Below are 26,884 nucleotides of genomic sequence, written 5' to 3' on the forward strand. Positions count from 1 at the left end.
AAAAATTAAAAAAAAAAAAAAAAAAAAGAATTAGTCACAGACCCATGCTAAGGCTTTATTAGTCAGGATTCTTCAGAGAAACAGAACCAACAGGAGGTACATGGATATCCCCATCTATCTATGCTTCCATTTATATATCTCTCTGTGTCTATAGACATAAGGAGATTTATTATAGGGATTGGCTTATGCCTTTATGGAGGCTGAGAAGATGCACAGCCTGCCGTCTGCACGCTGGAGACCCAGGACAGCTGGTGGTGGGGGTCTCGTCTGAGTCTGAATGCTGGCTGACCAAAGAGCTGATGGGGTAAGTCCCAGGCTGAAGGCAGGAGAAGGACATCGTCCCAGCTCAACAGTCAGGCAGAGAGAATTCTCTCTTCTGCCTTTTTGTTCTAGTCAAGCCTTTAACAGATTGGGTGATGTCCACCTCCAATAGTGAGTGAGATCTTCTTTACTTTGTCTGTCAGTTCAAGTGCGAATGTCTTCTGGAAACCCCCTCACAGACACACCCAGAAATAATATTTAGCCAGATATCCAGGCACCCCATGGCTTAGTCAAGTTGATCCATTAAATTGGCCATCACAGAGCAGGAGGGGAAGTGTCATCCTCCAGATACTTAGAATGGGGGAAGTTAGATTGGCAATGGACACCACACTACAATTATTGTTTTCTAGTATTGTAATATTTTAAAATACTATAAAGTTATAGAACTCCCACTGAGTCTGTGCTGACATCAGGTGGGGACCCTTAAAAAGAGCAGAATCAAGGGGACTGTTTGAGTAAATGGCTTCCCCATCCACCCAGCTTCTCACAACGGGAACCCAGGCATCTTTGTGGACCCTCCAGATGCCCCCTTCCCGTGTCCAGTCATCACTTCCTGTTCATCTTACCTCCTAAACTACATCTCAAGCATAGCCTTATCTCTCAACTCCAACCACAGACCACTTCCCGGCTCCGATTGCAACCGTTTCTCATGGCCTCCCTGCCCCAGTCTTGCCTGTGTGGTCTTTCTAAATGGCCACTCTGAGCACATCCCTTCCCTGACTTCTCTCCAGTGGCCCCAGATGGTATCATAAAAACAACAACAACAACAACACCCAAGTGCTTTTCCTGGCATTCAGACCCTTTGGGATCCAGCCTTCTCTTACTCTCCAGCCTGATCTCCTACTGTTTCCAGCCACACATTCCATGCTCCAGGCTCCCTGGTGGCGTGGCTCTTCTCTCTACTTTTCTTTGCCTCTGTGCTTTGGGGCATGCTGTTCCCTCTCCCTGCAATCTCTTTCCTCTTCCTTTATGGAAAAAACTCCTGTTCACATGGTTCACCCACCTTTTGTGGGAAGCCTCCCCCATGTCACCCCAGCAGAGGGACTGAGCCCTGCCTGCCACCCCACCACATCCCGCCATAACACCCACCATGTAGTGTTGGCGTTTTTTCCATGGCCTCCACCCCCCACCAGAAAATACATTTCACATCAAAATCCAATACCCACCATCACACACACACTGGATGCAAGAGTTTCTGAAACACTATTTTCCCTTGCTACCTGCTATGCACACTAATATTTTCAATTATAGTCTATTCTGTTTCATTTTTTAAAACGTGCCAGTCAACCCATTAAATTCATTTCGCTACAGTCTGGAAAACACTGCCCTGGAACCTCCCACCGGGCTGCAGGGACTGCATCTTTAATTCTCTCTCCGTCTCCCAGAGCTGAAGGCATTAATAAATGTTTGTTTAAATAAATCAGTAACTAAATGAGGGAATGGTTATTTAAGTGTGAGTGGAGGCGTGAATAATTGAATGAGTGAGTGAAGAAACTGATGAGTGGATAAGTGAATTGATGCATCAGTGAAGGAATGGATGAAGGGACAGGCTCGGTGGTGGGGGCAGCAGCTGGAGCCGGTGGATGCAGGGTTTCTCCGGTTACAGCTCCTGGGTGCCAATTAAATATGCAGGTGCAGTTAGACCCACTGGCTCAGACTCTCTGGGATGGGGCACAGGTGTGTGTATTTTTGACGATGTGTTTTGCGCAGGTGATTTTGAGGTGTGCTAAATTTTGAAGATGCTGCTCCGACACCAAACCAAGCTACCGTTGGAAGAGGCATAGTGAAAGGAGCAGAGAAGAAGCCCCAAGGACAGATAACTAGCTCCCCNAGCAGAGAAGGGGCCCCAAGGACAGGTAACTAGCTCCCCGCATCCTTTCAGGACTTGCTTCCAAAAGGAAGGGACTTCCGGTGACCCGGCTCCTCTGCCACCTCCAGCTGGTGGTGAGGGGGAGACAGAGGCTCAGCCCACGCTGCTGGCAGAAGAGCAGGAAGTGGTGGTTGCCATGGCAGCACATCAAGAGAAGCAGAGCCACCTCCAGTTTCTGCACCTGGAAAGGGTCAAGCCTTTGGAACGTGGAGTAGGAAGGGAAATCACTCCCCCAGGATCCTTATAATTAACACAACTATAGCACTGTGCCTGTGACAGTGCCCTTTCAACAAGCATTACCTTGTGGGGTTCCTCAAAAGGTAACTAGCAAGTGGTGTTCCCATTTTACAGATCAGGAAACGGGGGCTGGAGTCGCTTGCCAAGCTAGTCAGTGGCAGAGCTGGTATTTGAATCCAGCCTTCCAGATTTCAAAGCCTGTGCTTTTGTCCTTCTTAAGAAGTGACAGACAAGGACACAGAGACTCCAGAATCCCATCGGCATTGGGGTTGGGGGTTGGGGTCACATGCATTGACTTGGCACTATCCACAGCCCACTGTGCTTGGCACCCATCTGGGAAAGCTCACATTTGCACAGACACACAAGCAGGAAAGCTTCCAAAACACGCCCATGCATGTAGCACACGTATACACACTCAAAGAAAGTATACACACACAGCAGCCTCGCATGCACACACACTTAGGCCCGAACACACTTATATTCACATACAAATACACACGTACCTATAAACACAGACCACCTGCTGAGCTTTGTGGTTGTTTGTCATACAGATTTATTATGGCAATGGACAACTGATACATATACCACAAGGGATTTCATGTGGTGCACTGGCCTTCTAGGCCCTAGGAGGGGATCCTAGCAATGTGTTTACCTAGTCGTATGGTTTTGTAAAATTTGTAAAAGTAATATTCTTCTTTAAATGATAGCTAGGATATAATTCATGTACCATAAGATGTACCCACTTAAAGTATACAATTCTGGGTCGTTGTTTTTTTCTTTTTCTTTTTCTTTTTTTTTTTTTACCATATCACAGAGTTGTATACCCATCACCACCATCTTATTCCAGAACTTTTTCATCACCCCAAAAAGAAACCCCATACCCATAAGCTGTCACTCCCCCATCTCCCTGCCCCCAGCCCCTGGCCTACTCTGGACAGTTTATATAAATGGAATCTGACAATATGTGGCCTTTGCGTGTCTGGTTTCTTTCACTTAGCATAGGGTTTCAGGGTCCATCCATGTTGCAGCCTGTGTCAGCACTTCATTCATTTTATGACTGAATAATATCCCATTGTGTGGATATGCCACATTGGGTTTATCCGTTCGTCAGTTGATGGACATTCAGGAAAGTAGCACATTCTAACAACAATTGGTTAAAACTACTAGCTCTTTCTTCTTGAACCCCCTTGATCACACGACAGGTAGCATTTTGGGGACACTGAGTTGGGGACACCTTTAGTTTGGGACCAGTGGGGATATGCATGGGGTTCGCCTTCCCTTCCATCGACAGTTTATTATTAAGCATGCTGGCATAGCGATGGCTTCCAGAAAGCATGCTGCTGCCCTGGCTCACAGCATGATGGAGTGAGACCCGCGGTTGTGCTGAAAGAGCTGTGTGTGCCCTGGTGCCTTCCATGCTGGCGATAGGTGGGTAACAAGAGAAACGAGATTGGACATGTACGGAGCTGGAAGTTCGGCTTGGAAGTGGAAGTGGGATTCTCCTCTCATCATCAGACATGTAGTATTATAATTGGATTCGGTTCTCATCGACATCTAGACAAAAACGAATTGCCCAACCAGGAGTGTACAGCCAAAAAGAAAAAAAGTAGAAAATCCATTTCAGAAAGTATCCGGAAGTTAATTAATACATGGTTTTTTTCTAGGTTCTGTGATATTTCTGGTATTTGTTGGTTTTTTTAAAAATTTGTAACATTGAGATTTCTTTCTTAATTCCAAATAAATATTCACATGGGTACCTAAATTTGTATTGATCATTTTGAAATCTTTTACTTAAACAGGGTCTCCCAAATTATGTAAATTTTAAATCCCCACCCCTGCACCCTCCACACACATAAAATGTGGATCCATCCTTGTCATACACCGGTACCTGTCCACATGCTTCAGGTGCATGTGCTCTTAGAGGTCAGGGATAGCAGGAGGAATGGCAGCTCTATTCTTTTTTTTTTTTTTTTTAGATTTTATTTATTTATTTGCTAGAGAGAGAGCAAGAGAGAGTACAAGCAGGGGGAGTGGAAGGCAGAGGGAGAAACAGGCTCCCCGCTGAGCAAGGAGCCTGTTGCAGGACTCAACCCAGGACCCTGAGATCATGACCTGAACCGAAGGCAGCTACATAACTGACTGAGTTACCCAGGTGCCCCGGCAGCTCTGTTCTTAGGAGGCAAGTGAGCCCTAAGTCACATATATGATCCCACCTAGCAAACTTTTCTATAAAGAGCCAGATGGCTAGTATGTTACATTTGGGGGGGTTTATACAGTCCCTGCTACCATGACCCAGCTCTGCCCCTAGGCAAAAGCAGCCAAAAACACTACTCAAATGAATTAGCAAGGCAGTATTCCAATAAAACTTTGTTTGCAAGAATGTGAGGTGGGCCAGACTGGGCCTGAGGGCTGGAGTTTGCAGACCCTGCTCCAGACTCCCTCCATGGGGGCGGGGCATGACTTTGTCTTCTTCAGCACTAAACCTTGGGGGTGTCCCCGGCATGGCTGGAGCGGAGTGAGATCTCAGCGCATATAATTGGCCCTGTCTGTGTCTCTCTGTCTGCTGCTCTGTGTCCTACTCCTCTGTCTCCCTGTGTCCACGAACACTCACCAGGCCTTAGCCTTTCAGAATCACAACCACCTGCTCCCAAGTGAGTCAGGCAAGGAAAATAACCTCGTGCTCTGGCGATCAGCTAATTGGCACAGCTCTACCAAGCGCTCAGGCGGTGAAGGGAGCTCGACGCTTAATTCAGCTTCTCTCTCAAGACTCACCACCAACCTAGGAGAGACATTGAGTTGGAGGGGCGGAGGAAACCTCAAGGACAGGCAGAGCTGGCATCTCACCAGCCACAAACCTCCTTTTCCTTTCTTGTTATTCATTCATACACTCATTCAGGATTTCCTGAATGCCAACACTGTGCTAGGCACAGGGGGCTCAGATTGTGGTCTAGCAGGGAAGACAGAAAATTAACACTAATGCAGTCACTGATGCATGGAAAATAGCCAAAAAGTTGTTAATGAACAAATAAAAGACTGGAAATAAGGATTGTTTCCACCACTGAAAAACAGGCACATTTTCCTAGGGGTAAGTACAGTAGGACTGGGGCCTTGGGATGAGCAACTACAACCTCTCAACAAAGGGAGGCCCAACAAGGAGGCAGGACTGATTTGCCAAAACAAAAGGTGTTAACAAAAAAAAAAATCTGATTAGAAAAGTAGGCAGGGGATCTGAACAGACATTTTTCCAAAGAAGACCTATAGATGGCCAACAGGTGCATGGAAAGGTGCTCAATGTCAGTCATCATCAGGGAAATGCAAATCAAAAGCACAATGAGATATCACCTCACACATGTTAGCATGGCTATTTTCAAAAGACAAAAGATAACAAGCACTGGAGAGGATGAGGAGGAAAGGGAACCCTCATTCATTGTTGGTGGGAATGCAAACGGGTGCAACCATTGTGGAAGACAGTATGGAGGTTTGCAAAAAAATTAAAAATAGATTACCATAGGATCCTACAATTCTACTTCTGGGTATTTGTTGGAAGAAAATGGAAACATGAATTCAAAAAGATATCTGCACCCCCATGTTCACAGCAGAATTATTTACAATAGCCAAGATATAGAAGCAACCCAGTGTCTGGTGATGGATGAATGGATAAATAAAATGTGGTACATATGTATAATGGAATACTATTCAGCCATAAAAAGAGGGAAATCTTGCCATTTGTGACAACATGGATGGATCTCGAGGGCATCCTGCTACACGAAATAAATCAGACAGAGAAAGATAAATAGTATATGATCCCACTTATATGTGAAATCCTTTTTTTTTTTTAAGATTTTATTTATTTGACAAAAGAAAGTGCACAAGCAGGGGGAGCTGCAAGCAGAGGGAGAGGAAGAAGCAGGCTTCCCGCTGAACAGGTAGCCAAATGCAGGACTCGATCCCAGAACCCCAGGATCCCAACCTGAGCCGAAGGCAGATGCTTAAAGTGACTGAGCCACCCAGGCGCCCCTATATGCGGAATCTAAAATGAACAAAAACAAAACAAAACAAAGTCAGAACAGATTGATGGTTGCCAGAGATAGGGGGTGGGGAAATAGGTGAAGGGGGTCAAAAGGTATATACTTCCAGTTATAGGATATAGGAGATGTGAATGCATAGCATGGTGACTATAGTTAATAATACTTTATTGTATATTTGAAGTTTACTAAGAGTAAACTTTAGAAGTTCTCATCACAAGAAAAAAATTTGTAACCATGTATGGTGATGGATGTTAACTAGACATTGTGGTGATCATTTCACATATATATATACAAATATCAAATCATTATGTTGTACACTTGGAACTAATATGCTATATGTCAAATATATCTCCGGGAAAAAAAGCAAGGCATTGGAAAATGATCAGCCTTGTCCACAGGGAGCTTGGAACAGGCTTGCCAAGACTCCACCTTCAAAGAGGAGCCTGTGCCAAAGGCATGGGGCACCAGTCACTCTAGAGATGGGGACACTGAGACCCAGTGGGGGAAGGTTGACTGTGGGAAGGTTACTACCCCTATGTTGGACGTTAAGTCTAACACACTTCAAAGAGCATAATGTGATATAAGCCTGAGTTCCTGTTCAAGCTACAATTCCACAGGAATTGTCAGTTGCTTATTCTGGAATTCACAGTCCAGAGGTGGCCAGCTGGCGTGCTCTTCAGGAAGGCCTCACTGGCTCCAGAAGGCACTAGGACAAGAGCTTCGTTTATCCTTGATGTTGATCAACACTAGAGGTTTTGCTGATTAGCATAATGACTGTTAAAAATAAATAGATTTTCAGAGGTGAAATCAGTGGCTTGTTAGCCAGCTTAATGGATGCTAGAAACAGGCACTTGTTGATGAAATTGATGAGATTCAGAAGATATAGCCTGGCTAAAACGTTTTAGAAATGCTCCCTCCCTGGCATGAACAAGGTGTAAGAGTCCCACAGACCCTTCGGAGGGCACTCCAGGCTGGTCCTTGTGGATCTGCATCCAGCCATTGGTGTAGGGTGTTTCTGGTTGTCTGACATGGATTCTAACAGTCACAGAATGTGGCTCTGGAATATTTTTATGTCTGCCTCAGATTTTTTGAACATAGTAACACATTGTATGCACTGTTTGGGGCCTATTTGCTCATAATAGTTGCTTAATAAATGTCATTGTGGGGGTAGAATTCTGTCCACCGTTTGCTTTCATTATAGCCTGGTAGCAAGACTGTGGGGAAGCAGCAAATCCTCCCTTGGGTCCTAATTGTTGGCTGTCATCCACCAAAAAAGAACTTCGATTGTGCATTTCGGATCAGATTAGGTCTTTTGGCAATAATGGCCCAAAGAGTCGGTCTAACTCCCAGATCATTGCTCTGCCACTGTCAGTTGGGAAGGGACTAGGTGTAGCTCTGACACCTACTTGAAGGCATCTTCCCTCCAGCCCCACACTGGCCCCTGGCCAGAAGACATTTCCCTAGCAAATGGGATGGCTGGGGGAGAGAAGGTGAAGGGTGGAAATTATCTCAGACTTCCTGAATTCCGTTAGAGATAACTGTGCTTGAGATTGGTCTTTGGTCACCAAAGGGCTTTCCAGAGCTACCCCTCGGTGACCCTACCGAAATTAATAAAAAGAAATCTCATTTAGAATGCAGTGGGGAGGCCAGCAGGGGGTGCTCTCACGTTCTACCTCTTCCAGTGGATTGCAGACTCAACAGAAGAGAGGGACCTTGCAGGGAAACACTGCTTTACCATCCCAGCTGGAGGCAGAAAGGCTTTTCTCCTACCCTGGCAACAGCCCAGCCAATGAGAGGCAGTCACGACTCAGCCAATGAAAAGCCACTATACTTCCAGCGCCCAGTTTACTCCAATGGATGTTTTGTTTATAGCAGCGCTCCCAACTTCCCCGCTTTCCTCTATAAAAAAGCCTCCCTCTCCTGTGTTCCGTGGACTTGCCTATGGTTTTGGTGGGTCTTATTTGTCTCGGGGCAGAGGTTTCTGCTGTTCCCCAATAAACCCATTTTTGCTGGTAAAATAACTGTCAGTTTTATTTTTAAGATTAACATTACTTGGTGACCAGAAGTAGGATCCAGAGAAGACCCCAACAACTCTGAGGCTGGTGAGCAAACTGGTGCCAGTACCTGCAGAGCCAGTTGAACTCCCTGCTTTCTTGCCCACCCTGGAGTCTGAGGGTAAGTTTTCTCCTGGCTCTCAAGCCTCTTTCGTGTTTGAGCTCTCTGGGCTTTATTAAGGATGTGTTTTTAAGGTCTTAGTTTTTTTTTTCTCTGAGAGTACTCGTTTGCCCTTCCATCTGACTCCTTTTCAGAACCAGGCTGTTTTCCTGTTGAAACTGCTGTTTAGGATTTTATTCTCTTTGCTGTAGAGAAAAACCTCTAGGAAATGGGATCCCAGTCATCGAAATGCTTTGAGGGTGGTGCCTCTGTCCCCTTTCTGGGACCATGGCCGGTTTAACGTTTAAAAACTATGGTCCCTCCACATGCGCATGTATAATATAATTAAATGGACTGGCTTAACAGAAAGTAATTTCGAACACCAATGGCCATTATGGGGAATTGAGATCTCTCCAAACTTGTTTTGCTCAAATTAAGTTAGAGAGCCGCTGCGCCAAAACCAACCAACAAGAAGCCGAATGGGATGCTTATTTTAAATGGTACCTTGAGGTTTCCAGATGTTTTCAGGATTCTAAGTTTTCCTCTTTGCAAAGTACTGTTTCTAAATTAACTGAGGTGAACAAAAAAATTGAGAGGGAATCAAAATAGCTTCTTAGGCCCCTTTTTCTTCCCCTCCCCTGTCGTCTTTGTGTGCAGACACCTCGTACTCAGGTCCCACCTCTGCCGCCATTTTTCTCTGTACTCTCTGCCAAAATTCCCTTTTCCTTCGACTCTCTCCCCTCTCCCTTCTCTCACGAATGGATTAAAACCTGCCTTTTTAAAGTTAAGTCTTCCGAGGAGCTGAGTAAAACCCAAATTTCTTACCTTCCCTGGACTAAAGCCAAATTGTAAGCCATAGTTGAGGAGTTTCCTAAAGTGACTGAGGACCCCCTTAGGTTTCTCTGAAAATTTAGTGTAGTTATTCTAGCTTACCAACCTGGCTTCACAGATTTATATCAGTTAGTTCACATGTTTATGGGTGAAGGCCAGGCCAAACATTGGATGAAACTAGCTGGAAGGGAAACTATCCCGAAGGGAATTTAGAGAAACCGCTAACTTTTGGCAAGATACTAGAACACTCTCTAGAAATTTCAGTAGCTTTTCCCAAGCCTGCTGATTGGAACAAAATTCCAGCTTGCACACAAAAGGCTGATGAACCTGTTCATTAACTATTACTATTGGTTCCAAGTTGTCTTTTAAGAAAATTATGGTCTTTCTTTAGATGTTGAATCTACCCAGGTGGCATTTGACCCTTTGCTTATTAACAAGCTGTACTGGGATCTTTCTCCTTTAGTTCAAAGGGCCAGGATGCAATGGGAAACTGCCCCCTCCAGATTTAGGTAATGTGGCAGACCAGCTCGCTCGCATCCTAGATGAGTCACCTAAAAGAAAAACCACTAAAATTCTCAATTTTCAATTCCAGCAAATGAAGACCCCCCCCCCAAAACCCCTAGTTTCTGTTTTTGCAAAGGGCCAGGACACTTGAAAAAAGGATTATTAGAAGTGTATGTGCTCCAGGCACTTTCAGCCTTCTAGTCAGTATTTCCAATGCCCTCCTAATTCCCATTCAGGAGGATCTGAGAAACTACAGTGTCTCTTCTCAATCCTCCCTCTTCATAGGCTTGGAGAAACCACTCTCCAGATTGGGAATGGCTCTCTGTCCCTACTGACACCAGAGCTACACTCTTGGTGTTCAGCCCTGCTGCTGTAAAGCAGCCCCTGCCTCGGAGTGCTAGAACAGATCAAATAGTGGCTCCGATAGACCTAAACAGGTTCCTGTCTCTGAACCTATTATTCCCTAAGCCCTTTGAGAGAGACACATCCTTTTCTCCTCAGTTCCTCTGCCGCTAGTCATTTATCCTTTTCTTAGAAAAGGAGTATGCCAGAATTTCTTTCTTCCAAAAGGAGGAAACAATTCTAGAATTTGATAGTGGTCGTCAAAATAGCTAAGGAGGAGAATTAAGTGATGCTTTGACATCTTTTATTTGTTCCTTTTGGATCAGCTACCATTCTCTTTATGGCCAAGATCCTCAACTGATGTTGGCAGAATCCACAGTGCGCCCCCCATTGAGATTCAGATAGAGCCCTCAAAAGTCTCTTCTCATAATTAATCAGTACCCTACAAATAAAGAAGCTCTTTAAGGCATCAAGCTCACAACAGAAGATTACAAGGCTCACAGCCTCAGATCCCCTGCACTAGTCCCTCTAATACCCATATTTTACCTGGGAGAAAACCCAGTGGCTGAAAATGGAGGTTTTCCCAGGACCTCTGAGCAGTAAATCCCATTATTACCCCTTGGCTCTCTGTTGTTCCTAGCCCCCATGTGCTACTAATATCCACTCCCATTGAAAGCAAATTTTCCGCTATAATTGATCCATGCAGTGCAATTTTAGTATTCCAGTTGAAAAGGGTAGCCAAAATCTTTTTGCTTTCACTTGGGAAGTACAGAAATACACCTGGACAATAATGCCAGGGTTTCACAGTCTTTACTTTTCACAAACCTTACAGACTAATTTGGATGATCTGAGGTTTTCCGCAGGTTCGACTTTGTTAGGGTATGTAGGTGATTTGCTTCTCTGCTTCCCTTGCTAAAGGTATTCACAAGAAGACCGCACCCACCTGTTAAAACTCTTGGCTTTAAAGGGACATAAAGTTTCCAAAAAAAAAAAATTGCAGTTTGCTCAAACTCAGGTTCTATACTTAGGGCATCTGCTCTCAAAACAAGGGCTACTGTTGCATCCAGATGAAACTCCTCATGACTGCTTAATGCTGACAGGTTACCTTTGGAATCCCTCTGCCAAGTCACAGGAAACTCCTCTAACCAATGCAGATTGCCGTGGTTTACTGATTGATGGTTCTTATAAAAAGGATGAAAAGGATAAATATTGTGCTGGTTTACTATTGAAGCTCGTTCTGAAGTCATCAAGACAGCACCTTTACATTTTGGCTTCTTCAGCCCAACAGGCAGAATCACATGCCCTTACTGGAGCTTGTGCCTTAGCCAAGGGTAAAACGACTAGCATTTATGCTGATAGTTGGTCTGCCTTTGGGGTAGCTCGTGACTTTGGAATATTATGGAAACAACAAATTGCCCTTACCTCCTCTGGGAATAAATTTAAAATGTCTGTGTCCAAAATTTATTAAATGTTTTTTTGTCAGCTGTTCTGGCTATTAAGGTCCCTGGGCATTCTAGACTTGACTCCACCTTGTTGATATTTCCACCAAAAACTGCCACTCTCAGGGAAATCAGTAGCTAAATCTCTGTCATGGTCCAAAGGAACGTTATCACAGATGATAACTTTGGAAAACTTGACAAGAGATAACCAACAGTTGGCTCCAGAGAGGAAAAAAGAATATTGGAAATCTAATAATTATCAGCCTAATAAAAAGAGAACTCTGGTTTGGACCAAATCACAATCTGGCCTTACCAGAAAATTATAAAATTCCCACTCCTTACCACTGTACATGCATCAAACCATTGGTCTGCTGACAAGATGATAGCATTCATGCACCAGCACTGGTGGGAAAAGTAAATAAGGCCATTAAAGGTGCCTACCTCACCTGTCCAAAGTACATCCCAGGGAAACCTGTTTGTACAAATGAGTTTCACACAACTTCCTCCTCTCACAAATAAATATGTTTTAATCATGGTCTATATGTTTTCTCATTGGACCAAAACATTCTTTTGTGGACTATCCAATGCTGCTTCTGTTAGAGCATCCCTACCTGGAGAACCCCTCTCAAATTCATTTTGACAAGTCTGTGCTGCTTGGCCAGTTTTACCACACTTCTGTAATGCACACCACCCTCAGTCCTCCGGCTTAGTTGCATGCACTCATGGTACTATTAAGACTCAACTGGCAAAATTTGTAGAGACCCTCCAAATACCTTGGCCTAAAGCATTGCCATCAGTCCTTCTAAATCTCAGATCCACCCCCTAGGGAACTCATAGACTTTCACCTTGTGAGATAGTCACAGTCCAAAGCATGGAGCCCCTGCCACCTTTGACCCAGAGTTGATAAAAGGAAGTCTATTTCAATAACGTAAAGGCCTAATTGCTTATATTAAAAATAACCATGCTTTGGTAGAGCAGTTCACAGTGCACTCCTGGGAGTTGACCTTAAGCATCACACCTTGTAACCTAGAGATTTCATCTGTTAAAAAATACACCCCCAGAAAGACCCTTCAGCCTCTCTGGAAAGGCCCTTATCAGGAGCAGCCATCCCGAGCTGAACTCCAGGGAATAGACTGTTGGATTCATGTGACACACCTTAAAAAAAAAAAAAAAAAAAAAAGCACTACACCCTGACTGGAGCTGCATACCATCTGGTGGCCCGAAAGTAAAGATTTCCTGGAATTGAGGTGGACAACATCTGACAGCACAGCTTTCCCAAGACGTCCAGAGCAGGCCAGGATACCTTTTTCTCACCATTCCTTCTTTCTGAAGCCTTTGGGAGTCCAAGAGGCAAGAAGTCCAGAGAGGAGGAGAAGGAAACAAATCTGCTTCTCACCAATGTACCCCACGCCCACCTGGATCAGTAGCAGAGGCACCGGGTAGAGAAAGTGCCCTGCTGGAGGCTGAGAAATACAGCTTTGGGTGGGTGTCAGGAAGGAGCTACTTCTCTGGGGGCTCAGACCAGCAGAAGCGCTGGGGGCCTGGGCTGTGGCACTTCTCTGACAGGCTGGTGAATTTGGACCTGTCCCTCCACCTGGCATCCTCTCCTAGGCCTTCCCAAACTGCATGGAAAATGTCACCTCCTGTGCCTGACTCATCTGGGTACAAACTCTCATTCAGCTTGGGCTGGGCTGGACAGCTGCCCTTGGGCTCCTTCCATGGATGGAGCACTGGGGAAGCTGGCTAGGCCTTCTGCAGGACGATCTTCCTCCTTCCTTTGGGGGGCAGTGGTCTTGGGAGCTGGCACAGTTGCCCACAGTAATAACCTTGATAACACGACTTTGTATATTGGCTTTTCTCCTGCCCTGTCCCATTACCCTTCTCCCTTCTTGCTGTTCTCCAGGACAACCCCCTGTACAAATTAACCCCTCAAAAACAAGTCCCTGCCTCAAACTCTGCTCTTGGGGGACTCAGGCTGAAACCCTCCTCATGGAGGTCTTCCCTGACCCCTCAGAGGAGGCTGGGTCATCCCTATACACTCTAGCAACTCCCTATACTTCCCATTCATAGCTTTTTATTACCCTTGCAATTAAGAAACTTTTATGTAGTTATCTATTCATGTCTCCCTCCTAGTTAGACTATAAACCCCACAGCCCAAGAGTCTGTCCTCTTAACTGCTTTATGCACAGAGCACATAGTGTTAAATAAATATTTGTTAAGTGAATGAGTGATGGATGGGCAGCAGGTGGAGTGGATATAATTGCTATCACATACCAGCTCTGCCATGTTGATGAAGCTACCAAGAGCCTCCCCTCTGAGTGTCCTCCCCTGTGTGGGAACGGGCTCCACAGGGCTGACCTGGGGTCTGAAGGAGACTCTGAGCCCTTTGACATTGTAAAGGGCTGAGCAGAAGGAAATGAGGATCATGGTACCCAAAGAAGTGCTGGCCCTTCTTCAGGTTACCTGTGAAAGGTTGAAGGAGAGGGAATTAACATTTATAGAGCATCTACTGTGTGCCAAGCACTCAGGTGACATTGTCAAATGTACATGTGCTTACCTGGGTCCTACCACACTCCCCGGGGCCTGTGAGGAGTTGTGAAGGAGAAGGCCTGCCTCTGCTCGCCCTGGAGAATTTACTATTTGGTCAGCAAACCGTGCACCAGTCCCTTATTTATCTCAACAGTAGAAGATACTACTCACAAGCAGGGTGCCTCAGTAATCCTTCAAGGGAAGGACCATCGTTATCCCTGTTTCACAGGATCTGAGCAATGAAGTCACTTCCACAAGGGCATGTGGTTTAAAATGAATAAGACAGATTCAAGGGGCACTTGGGTGGCACAGCGGTTAAGCATCTGCCTTCGGCTCAGGGCGTGATCCCAGCGTTATGGGATCGAGCCCCACATCAGGCTCTTCCGCTATGAGCCTGCTTCTTCCTCTCCCACTCCCCCTGTGTTCCCTCTCTCGCTGGCTGTCTATCTCTGTCGAATAAATTTAAAAAATCTTTAAAAAAAAGACAGATTCAAACCCAGGTCTGTGACATCAAAGCCCAGATCTTTTGCCTTTCCCTGGATAAGGCCTCATTAGCCATGTTTCCAGATGGCCAGAGGAAGGCATGGGAGCCAGGAATCCTGATTGTTTCCTGGAACCTGGGGCTGTGACTGTCTTTGCCTTCTCTTCCACGTGCAGAATGTAGGCGTGGAGGGTACAGGCTGAGAGCCTGAAGAACAGTAAACAAATACAACATTCCGTGAAAAGCAGGGAGTCATCTTGATACCCTTGAGCTAAACTTTTACTACCATGACAACTACAGCACAAAGACAAGCCAGGAAACCCTACTCTGAGAGGTTGATCCTGGGCCAGAGTGTGGGCTGGGGTTGGGCCCCAACTGTGTCATCTCACCCTCAGGGGAACCATCAAGGTAGGCATACTCACCCCCATTTTCCAGAGGAAGAAAGTAATGTTCGGAGAGGGGAAGTGCTTGCCCATTTTCCCACAGCTGCTAGGTGACTGAATCAGGATTCAACACTCAGTCTGAACCCAACGTCCCCATTCTTCCCAATTACCACGTTGCCCCTGTTAAAAAACAAAAATTCAGCTGTGTATTTGAAGAACAAATTGGCTTTATTCAATGGCTCATGAATCAGGCAGCATCCCATCCAGCAGTAGAAAGGAGCTCCACTAAGCAGTAGAAAAGGCAAGGTCTTTAAAGGTGAAAAGGGGGAAGAAAGAGGAAATTATTAGCAAAGAATGCATTGTTTCAGGCAAGGTCGCCCTCCTAAGGGGAGCAGGGGGGGTCTGTTTGGCAGATTATCTCACTGGTGCTGACCAAGAAATTCTACGATGACTGATCAAAGTTTACATTTCTGGGGGCTTAAAACTGGTTAGGTATTAAGTCCTGGTTTGCTGGCTTAGGGTTTAGCCCACCTGACTCCATTTTGGGCTTGCTGTCTTTTAAACAATTTCCCCTTTTGATCCAACTCAGCTTAACTGAGAGATGTCATCAAAACTTAAAGCATTAGCTCCACTAACTGCTCTGCAGTTCTCAAAGCTTTTGTGAATCTTTTTTGTGGTATTCACAGGTCACGATGTTTTTGGATTAATCTTTGTGATATTCACAGGGCAAGACCTTAGGTTCACAATTCTTAAGTTGTTCTCTTTGTTCCTTTCTTGATATTCCAGTCTTCGGGAGATTGTGTGCTTGGTGGTTAGTGGCTGCAAATAGGCATTTACGTCTTCGGGAGAATACAATGCACCAGGGAGATGATTATGATTATTATAAGCAGGATAATTCCTAATGTTTGGACTGTGCTTCAGAACCATGGTCCCCAAGACCCAAACCAATCAAAATCAAGTAAGTCAAAGAAAGACTCATTGAAGGGGATCACCATTTTAAGCCAAGTGGTTTGCTCAGTGATCTTATGTGCCTGAGTTTCAACTTCCCCGAAGTGTTATTCCAGGTATAGCAGGTAGTGTTGCCCACAGCACAGACACCTCCTTGCTCAGCTAAGTGGTAATCGGGCTGTCCTGTTATCAAGACAGCTTTGACGAGAGTCAGGATTTTTTTGGCAGCTATTATTTTAACAGAATTCTGTAATATTTTCAAGAGTTAAGGAGAGATTCCTAATCATAGCCTCATTGACTTTTATTTCTAATGAGGCAAGTATTGCCCTGTCAAAGCAAGTGAATCCTGAGGTATGAATGCCCCCTGGGAATTCCTAACTCAGTGTTGTAAATCCAGGAGAGTCGACCAATCAGGTGTCTCTGTTTGTGGGCAGTTAGGGACACAGATAAATAACCTAGGACATGTTGTCCAATTATATACCAGCTGTCTAGGCATTCATAGGTCCACAGAGAATGATAACTACTGCAGACAAGGACACTCCCTGTTGAGGCACAAACCGTGTCCTGCTAAGGTGACATTGTTAATGGACAGACAAGTTTTTGATGACAAATCCAGCAGTCTGAAAGGTAAAGGCTACCCCTCTCCAGTAGTGGCCTGGGAGAATTGCATGAGGGTCCAGGCCAGTGCATAGTAAAGGAAAGAAAGGGAGGAACAGAGGGTTTCATGTTTAAAGTATGAAGTCTTTATCTGGCATTGTAGGAGCAGGCCGTCTACCTCTGTATCAGCTCCTGCTGGTCAGTTGGATCTGGAGGCCTCCAGTGTTTGCACAGGACAGAGCCTTCTTCAGCTGTGAGATGTGGACTCAGGGTTCAAGTCCCTGAAGTTTGGCTGCTGTCTGGATAGTGAGGAGGACCTGGAATAGTCCTTTCCAAGGAGACTCAAGGGCTATCTTTCTTTGTTCTTAGTGATTCCAAATCAGAAGGGTGGGAAAAAGTTAGAAATGTTAGTTTGATGCATCATAGCTAGATATTTGAAGAAACTAGAAGAATTCAGAATCCAGTCCAGTTGAAAGATAAATTTCAAAGCCTCAAGACAATTAACAGTATTAGAATCTAATAGCTGCAAAGGTACAAACATAATTTTTCTTCCTGTAATTATCCCTGATTTTTTAAAAAGATAATCACAGTAAAACATTTGTTTGCGTTAAACTTGACCTAATGGTAAGTGCAGTGAGAATAGTGATTGACCATAAAAGCTCTTTTTTTTTTTTTCATTTGAGACAGAGAGAGAGAGCACAAGTGAGGAGGAGGGTCAGAGAGAGAGAGAGAAGCAGACTGTCTGCTGAGCAGGGAGCCCAATGTGGGGCTCGATCCCAGGACCCTGAGATCACAACCTGAGCCAAAGGCAAACGCTTAACTGACTGAGCCACCCAGGCACCCCAAACAAAAGCTCTTTTTAAGACCGTTTTGCTAGAACCTTGTGAGCAAGGTACCAGGTTGATTATCCCAAAAGGTTTTATTGGCTCCATAAAGTCAGTCTTAAAATGGGGACTGCAGACTGGAACTGAGGAATTGTGTACTGACCCAAAGGCCAGGGATTTGGGTGCCAGATGGAAATGCGTGCCAGCAAGTTGACCCATTACGCTCTGGACTGGAAAGTCAATTAGATTGGGAGTTCACTGCAAAGAGAACAGAGCTCAGAACCAAGAGGGATTTACTCATGGCTCTCAGAAATGGCAAGAAAGACCGTGATCTCAAAAGGGTTTACAGGGTACCATGCCTGTATTTCTCACTGTCCCCACATGCCATCAGAAGTTCACTTTGGATCCCACAGCTACCAACCAAATCTGTTAAAAAAACAAGTTCAACTGAATAAATTTAAAGATTAAATTGGCTTTATTCAGTGGTTCGTGAATCAGATAGTATCCCATCTATCCTTAGAGAGAAGCTCCACCAAAGCTGTAAAAAGGAGTTTTTAACGACAGAAGGGGAGTGAACGGAGGAAATTATTAGCAAAGCATGCATTGTTTCAGGCAAGGTCACCCTCCTGAGGGGAATGGAGGGGGTCTATCAGATGGATTTTTCTCACTAGTGCTGACCAGGTAATTCCATGTTGACTGGCTAAAGGTTACATTTGGGGGCAAGGGTGGTTGTTGAAACTGCAGTCAGGTTAGGTATTAAGTCTTGGTTTGCTGATGTGGGGTTAAGCACAAGTGACTCCCTTTTGGGCCTGTCTCCTTTTAACACCCCCTTCTAGAAAGAATAATTTTAAAAATAAAAAAGATGCTGCCAGAGTAGTATAAAGTACAGTTATATTGGCCCTGATTACAGCTCGATTATATTGCTGTGATTGGTAGACAGGGAGATTAAGGAATAAAGAACCCTCCCAAATGGTGTCTGTCCTACCATCCAAGAACTTTAGTTAGCTTCAAACTGTTTTATTTTTTTCACATCTGTTACCTGTTGGTGCTGCTCAACCACTGTGTGAAGTGGGTTCCAGTCTTTTCCCCAATTTACAGATGAGGAAATTGAGGCCCAAAGGTCTTAAGCAGGTTTTCCAGGATTACACAGCTAGGAAGCAGGTTTTCCAGGATTACACAGCTAGGAAGCAGTGGGGACAGGGTTCAAACCCAACCTGAATCACACACCTGTTCTTCTATCTACTGCACATAACCCGGTTCTGTGTTAAGTGCTTTGGCAGTCATTGCTTCAGTTAATCCTCATGGTGATCTTGCAGTAGAGGGGGGTTATTTAATCCCATTTTACAGTGAAAGCAACAGAAACTGGGAGCGAGGAAGACACTTGCTCAAGTCACATGGCAAGCAGTATCTGTCCATCAGATACTGTCCAACAAAACCCCAAGACATACACTTTGCTTCCCAAGAAGAATGGCAGCCATGTCCTTCTATTGTGGATGCTGGGATCGTCTCCTTGTCCCAGAGCTGCACAGATGTGAGCTGTGGAGGTGCCTGCAGAAGCTCCTGACTGACCCTGGATCTGGGATGGGGTCGTATCAGTGACTTCACAGCTATCTAGCTGGTGTGGCCTGGAGACTTCTCCACCATCACCTAGTTAAAGACAAAGGAACTCAACCGGACCCAACACCTTTCTCACACTGACAGGTTATTGGATCGTCCTGACCCTCCCAATGGAATGGCTTTCCGCATCTCACAGATAAAGAAACTGAGGCCCACAGAGGGAAAAGGACTCATCCAAAGCCTTACAGCTTACTGAGCAGGGATCCCAACACAGGGCTGTCCAGCAAGATGGTCTCGCTCCTCTGCTCCAGATACCCCAACCCTTGAGGCTAACCCTATTCATAGGGGTCTCTTAAGGCGCTGAAAATTTTTTTAAAAAATCAGAGTTACCTACTTGGGGCCTTCTCTTCCTCTTTTCTCACTGCTGAGTCTGCCCCAGGCTCAGTGCCAGGCTGGGGCTCCACACCACAGCTGTCTTTCCCAGTTCTGTGCCCTCCACATCGCACAAGCCTTGCCCTTTTCCTGGCCTCTTTCTAAGATGCGACCTTGGGGAGAACACAGCAGATAGACAAGGTCAGGCACCAGAGGCTTGGAAATCTTTCAGCTCTTGCCAAGAAAGATGTCAACTTCTTAAGGAGAAAATGGTCTCCCACACACTCTAGACCGAATTCCCTCTTCCCTGCCACTTATATGCCTAAAAGGATATGTCCTTTTAGGAAATAAAGGATTAATTTTTCCATATTTGTTTAAAAGATTTCGGTGAGATATGGAGAGGAATTAGGCCAGAGAAGTAGATTTGATTTGTATCTTAGTTCTGGTCAGACAAAGCTGTGGGACCTGGGGCTACTCACTTTCCTTCTCTGGGCCTCATGTAAAAAATAAATAAGTTGAAACAGATGATCTCAAGCTTTCCTCCATTCAGCCCTGACATTCTGTTCATTGAAATTTAACATGACCTATATTTTCTTTGCTTAAAATAAGTTGGCCCTTGTCCATCCACTGGAGACTGGGTACAGAGAGGTACGGTGATACAATGGAATACTATTTAGCAATAATTTTAAAAATGGTTACAAATAAATGCAACAACATGGATGAATCTCAGAAAGGTATCGTATTGAGCCATCATATCGAGTGAAAGAAACTACACACAAAGGACTAAGGATTACGTGAGCTTATTACAGAAGTTCAAAAACAGATAAATTTTGGGTCATAGTGATTACTTTGGGGGTGAGGAGGGTGGTTATTGAATACAAAGCACAGGGGAGATGACTTGTTCTATACCTTGACCTGGATTGGGGGGCTATAGCAATCTAAACGAGTAAAAATTCATCGAGCTGTATACCTGAGATGTATGCATTTTCATGTACTTTAATAATAACTCAATATATATAATTACATAAACTGCAATATATAAATATTTACATATAAAAATATAAAAGTGAGTGTTTTGTTTCTAGATCTAGACATAATTAAAACCACCAGAAGTGTCCAAATGCCAAGTTTTCGTGAAACAATTGACAGGGTATACCCATGGGTGTGATCAGGCCCTCAAAGGAAGAAAAATGATCTGATCTTTCTTGATAAAAATTTCTTGGTGTGACTAAGCTTTGGAGAATGCCACTGTATCCAAGAAGCAGGAGAAAAAAAGTTTCGGTTTGAGGAAGTCTGCTTAAGGTCCAGGGCAGCCAAATCCACAACACATGGTGTGGAAGCATGCGGGAATATGGCCAGAGAACAGTTTTCCAGATGTAATCAGTCACCATCCCGGCCCTGCCCTCCTCAACACAGCTAGAAGTTTTTGGGAAGTCAATGTGTCTGGTCTCAGGCCTCACCCAGCTGCGGGCTTTTGAGCCCCTCTGGGGGCCGTCTGCCCGTCACCCCCAGACCGAGTTCTTGTCTGAGAGTCACAGCAGCTGCCCTGGCAGTGTCCCGGGGGCCACGCTTACCCTGTTGTACACATCTGCTTGGGCTGCTCTCTGTGACAGCACCACAGACTGGCCAGCTTAAACCACAGAAATGTGTCTCCGGATGGTTCTGGAGGCTGGACATCCGAGATCACCGTGTCAGTAGGCTGGATTTCTTTTGAGGCTTCTCTCCTTGATTTGCAGATTGCCATCTTCCTGCTGTATCTCTTCACATGGTCTCCCTCTGTGTCTGTGTCCCAATTTCATCTTCTTATAAGGACAGCAGACATCTTCTGTTAGGGCCCATCCGTATGACCTTACTTTACCTTAATGACCTCTTTATTTATTTCTGTTACCTCTTGAAAGGCCCTATTTCCCAAAGCAGTCACATTCTGAATTTCTAGGGGTTCCAACTTCACCATATGAATTTGGGAGTAGGGCATGATTCAGCCCATAATACCCATCAAGAACACTTTCTGCCCAGTTGCCAAAGGGAGTCTTCTAAAACACAAACGTGATCGTGTTGCTTCCCACTTAAAGTACTTCACATCTCCCTGTCATCCTCAGGATAATTTTCAAACTTCTTATCTGGCAGAAGGCCCCCTTGTGGTCTGGCCTCTGCTTACCATCCCAGCCTCATCTCTCACCATTCTCCCCTTGTTCTCTCTGCCCACCCCTGCCTCCTTGTGATTTCCCTCCTGCTCCAGGGCCTTTGCACAGCAGGTGCTTCTGTCTAATGTGCATGTGGCAAAGTCACTCATTGAAGAATTTATTTCTAATTCTCGTTCCTGCCGATGAGTCAGTAAAGTTACAAGCCATTAGCAATACCTCCTGTCTCCCCCAAATCCCTTTGTAATTCCGAGTGTGGATTCTGATACTTCCAGGAGCTTTTGTGTTTTAGAGCCTCAAACAGAACTTTCCAGGCCTTTAGAAGGGCCCTCACCTACACCAGACTTCAGCTAGACCTTGTAAGTCTATGGAGGGAGGCTGGGGTGGGGGCTGAGATCTGATTAGGGAGGAGGGGGCAGGAAAGGAAATGGAGGGGTTCTCAGGGTGATCATTTTTGCAAGGAGGGAAGAGACATAGTGTCCCTGCAGTTGCAAAATGCCTGGGGAAATAACCCTGAGACCGTGAGTGAATTCATGAGGGTTTCCACATCCGAGCGTGTGGCTGGTGGTGAAGGAAAACTTAGGAGCCAGGAGGGGCTGATGGAGCAGAGAAACAGGCCAAACAGCTGTCTTGGGGAGCAGAGGGAGAAATGGCCACAGTAGCCTTCATGTGGACTAGGAAACAGGCCCCATCACTGCTTTCCCAGTGGTCCCAAAATGCCCTTATCCTTCATTCTTTTTTGAACCTAAAAAGGGGTGGCCTGAAAAAAACATTTCTGAGACTGAAGTGCTTGCCAATCTGATGAGTGTGGATAGAGGGACATCCTTAAATGACTGAGACAAAAATAATATGGTTTTTCATATGTCTGTATATTGTGGAGTCAACTGGTGCCCACCTATAATGGCCAATGTTATGTGTCAACTTGGCTGGACCACAGTGGCCAGACATTTGGTCAAACATTGTTCTGGATGTTTCTGTGAAGGTGTATTTTGGATGAGATGAGCATTTAAATGGGTGGACTTTGAGTAAAGCAGATTGCCTTGCATAAGGGGTTTGGGCCTCATCTAATCAGTTGAAGACTTTACTAGAATAAAGACTGACCTTCCCTGAGCAAGAAGTAGTTCTGCCAGCAGGAGGCCTTTGGACTTGAACTGTGACTCTTCCCTAGGTATACAGCCTGCAGATTTTGGATTTACCATACCGCCACAATTTTATGAGCCAATTCCTTAAAATAAATTTTTATGTACATATGTACATGTTCTGTTGCATCTGCTTCTCTGGAGAACTCTGACTAATACACTACCATATGCTCTTTAGCTCCCCCCAGGGAAGACTGCTCATATTCTGGTTAACTCTGCTTATCCTTCCTGTCTCTGCTTAGACAGCACTTCCTACAGGAAGTCTTCTCTGGCCACCATCAGTCTCACCCCGACACTGCGTTAGGTGCCTCCTTTGCGTTCCCATAGCAACATGTACATTCCCCATTGTAGAGCTTTCATTTTCCCATGACAGAGCTTTCCAAACTGAGTAGTATTTTCTGTGTTGCCAGTAGATCATGAGCAGAAATGAAATCTATTTTACTGTTAGTGAAACAGGGCCTGTTTCACTAACAGATACAGTTGCTGATGATGAGTGAATGAAGAGTAAGTAAATGTGTGAATGCGTGTATGAATTTCTGTCACTGCTGTTAACAAATTACTACAAACTCAGTGGCTAAAAACAACATAAATTGATTATCTTACAGTTCTGGAGGATTGGAGTCTGGACACCGGTCTCCCTGGGCTAAAATCAAAGTGTCAGCAGGGCTGCTTTACTTTCTGTAGGATCTAGAAGGAATCCATTTCTTCACCTTTTCCGGCTTCTTAGAAGCTGCCACATTTCTTGGTTTAAGACCCCCTTTCTCCATCTTCAAAGCCAACAACATTGCATCTCTGACCTGATTCTCAGGGTTTTTTTAAGGGTGTGCATGGTTAGGTTGGACCTACCTGTATATTCTAGGAGAATCTCTTTGTCTCAGAATCCTTACTGAACCACATCTGCTGAAGTTCTTTTGCCATGTAGTGTAACTTACGTACAGGGTCCAGGGATTAGGATGTGGACGTTTGGGGAGCATTCTTCCTACCCCAGTGCTCCCCTGCTACTTTAACAGACTACTCAGATTTCCCCTTTATGGTCTCCCTCTCCACTAAGAAGCATTGGGACACAGTTTAATGCACCCATCTGACAAATGAAAAAGCAGGCCCTGGAGAAAGGGGAATTTATTAAGTGCCTACTGTGTGCCAAGTACTGTGCTAAGAGCCTCTCCTGGTTTATCTTCAAACAACTCGAGAGGAATGTGTTATTGTTGTATATATGACACTAACTGAAGGACTCTTCAACTGCAAAGGACAGAAAACCCAACCCAAACTGGCTTTAGCAAAAAACAGTGATTAAAAACCCTGAGGAGATGTTCAGGTCCAGCTGGATCCAGGTGTTCAAAGGATGTTATCAGATGCCTTCCACTCTATCTCATGGCTTTGTTTTGGCTCTCTTCTCAGTCAAGTATTCCTTTTATGGAAGCAAAATGGCCATGAGCAGCCCTGAGTACAAACCCTCCCTGGAGATCTCTGAAACCCCTGTGGAAAGAGCTGTTTCTTAACACGTCCAATAGAAGTCCTGGAATCGGTCCATTGAAACTTCAGGGGTCCAGCATCCATCTCTGCACAATAAAGGAGGGCCTGAAGATGAATATGCTTGTAGGCCAGGGCTGAAATAAATACATGCCCAATTTGAAGGCCAGCCTTTCCCAAACACAAGGCCTGGGCTTTCAGGGGCTACTCTCCAGGAGAAGCAGGTGCTGCTACCAGAAGTGACCATCCTGTGTGTCAAGGAGGAAAACCCCCACTATCAGGAAAAAATGCTGATTATCATCATATCCATTTTATAGGAGCGGCAACTGAGGCACGAAGTGGTTTAGTAAAATGCTGTAGATCACAGAGCTGGTAAGTGACCATGCCAGGGCTCAAGCGCCAATCCCCTCCCGCTGCAGGGGGCAGTCCTGGAACTCCAGGCAGGGCCCCTGCACACTTGGATCTCTCTCACTTGGTCTGAACTCCCAGATTATATCAAGAGACACACTTCACTTGTTAGCTACCTCTCTGGACCTTGAGATCAGGCTGGGATCATGCTGCCTGTCCCTGATATTTATGACCTGTAAGTGCCTCATCTCCTGCAGACGCAACTCTAATTAAGGCACTGACCATCAGCCCCTTTGAAGTCATCTGTGATGACAGATTCTGTGTGGGTCTTCATCCCATCTTATCGGGATTCCAAACAACAGGCACTACTTACTGGCAAAGGCTCAACCTCGGGGAAAACGGTCTTTCCAAGGAAAGGGAGGCCGGATGAAGGGGACAATGCGGGTGCTCATAAAAGAGATATGTTTTCTGGGAGATGTAAGAAATAGCTGAGAGAAAAAAAACCGAGCCTTTGTGGGGCAGTTCCTGGAACTGGGGCCAGAAACTGAAAGGACAAGGTCCCCTCCCAAAGGGTAAAGAGTTCCATTAGGGTAAACAAGCAATGAGCAGGACCCCCTAGCACAGGTGGTCAACCTAGGAAGGCTGCTTCCCCAGGAATGACAGGACCAAAAATAACATTGTTCCGGAAGAGGGAAGGGGCAAAGAGCAAACATTTATCAAGGGCTTACTGTGTGCTAAGCACATCGCATGGTGAGCCTTACTCCTCCCAGTCATCATTCTGAGCAGGCACGTTAACTTATCCCTTTAAAAAAATTTTTTTTTTTTTTTTACAGAGATGGAGGCTGAGGCTCAGAGAGGTAAGGCAACTCGCTCGAGAGCATACAGCCAAGAAATGGCAGAGCTGGATTCAAAACCAGGTCTATATGATTCCAAGTCAGTGTTCTTCCCTCCACGATGTACATACAGTAGCTTATTAGAGAAAATGTGGACCTCCCAAGAACATTTTAAACTCACTGTTTGTGGAAAGACCCCATCAAAAGCAGAGTCCTGAGTTGAATGGACAAGTTGATGCTCAGTGGTCAATGCTCAACTTCTTAGAAGCGCATGACAGAGAAATGTCAGCGGGCGGAGTGGGGACAGGTGACTGAAGGCTCCCCTGTCTCTGGTAGGTGTGCAAAAAGCTCATCCCGGTGCATAGCAGAAGGCAGAATGATGTGCCAAGCTGGTAAGACCAGATGATTGGTAACCACTGTCCCAGGTTCTTAAAGGGTTCCCCACCACTACTCCAGCCACTGTCCTCAGGAACCCCAAACTTTCCAGGAACTAAAGGGGGCCTCTAGAACCCAGCTGCTCTGCCAGCTTCTTTCTGATTATTAAGTATTTTTGATATTGCTCTTGCTTAAATGCATAGACTTTGGATTCTCACCCTGCCCTGGTCCGCAAAACTTGAATTTGCAGTAGGCAGGGCACGCATATTTGCCTTAAGTGCCACTTCTCATGCATCTAAGAAACAGTTACTATTTCTTCACTGCCTGTTGTGTGAACTCACAGAAGCCCTGGGCAATGGGTATTTTACCCCTTTCATAGGTGCTGTTGGGGCCCCAGTCAGTTCTCCGTAACCAGGCCAGCATGCCCACCCACCAGCTGTGTAAGTGTTGGCTACCAAGAGCTCAAAGCTGCCCCTCTTCTCTGGAAAATTGCCCTAGGTTAACAGGAGCCTCCCTAGTTTATTACATCCCTCCAAGAACATCCCACAGTCAGTGCTGAAAAGGGGATGCCAAAGGGTGGCTCCCCATCTCATCTGGGGCTGTGAACAAGTTTGTAGTGTGATCGATCTCACAGTCCCCAGTGGATCAGGCCAAGGCTGGACCTTACGTGGGGTCACATTCCCCCTTGCCCCCCCTTCCCTATCCTGTTGCCCTCACCCCTTACAGGTATTTCCAAGGACATTCCCTCAATAAATCACATGCACCCAAAGCCCTAAAACACCCCTACCCCATTTTACAGAACAAGAAACTAAGGCTTACCTATGATGACCCCAACTTGGTCTGTCCCCAAAGTTCAAGCCCTTTCTGCTCCTTTCATCCTATCTGGACAGAATGGGCAGCAGAGAGGTCAGGAGCAGAAACCCCAAGTCCCCACAGGGATGGGCAGCTTTTCCTCCCTCAGCAGCAGCGTTGGCCTGCCTTGGCAGCAGCAAGGCTTGTGTCGCCTCCCCCACACTGAGTCATCACCCATGCAGAGTGGTGATAAATCATAGAGCAGGACTAGGGCGGGCGGCTGGCACTCAAAATGAGATTTCTCAGAAGCCTCAGTCCTGCTCAGTTCAGGAAAGCAGGGGGTGAGGATGGGGGAGGGGGTGGCTCCTC

At 45.5% G+C, this 26,884-nt stretch overlaps 1 long non-coding RNA gene across 2 annotated transcripts; it reads right to left on the bottom strand.

The window, feature by feature from the left end:
- Nucleotides 1-3,459: 3,459 nt before the first annotated feature.
- Nucleotides 3,460-26,666, bottom strand: LOC109488484. Of its 2 annotated transcripts, none has more exons than XR_004624764.1 (3): nt 26,543-26,666; nt 15,159-15,299; nt 3,460-3,982 (listed from the first exon to the last, which is right to left on the bottom strand). It is a non-coding gene; the product is annotated as an uncharacterized LOC109488484 (long non-coding RNA). The 2 variants fall into 2 exon arrangements; XR_004624765.1 differs by lacking the exon at nt 26,543-26,666 and adding an exon at nt 19,440-19,509.
- Nucleotides 26,667-26,884: the final 218 nt, after the last annotated feature.

The sequence above is a fragment of the Ailuropoda melanoleuca genome, chromosome 4 (genome assembly GCF_002007445.2).
Source record: "Ailuropoda melanoleuca isolate Jingjing chromosome 4, ASM200744v2, whole genome shotgun sequence".
NCBI lineage: Eukaryota > Metazoa > Chordata > Mammalia > Carnivora > Ursidae > Ailuropoda > Ailuropoda melanoleuca.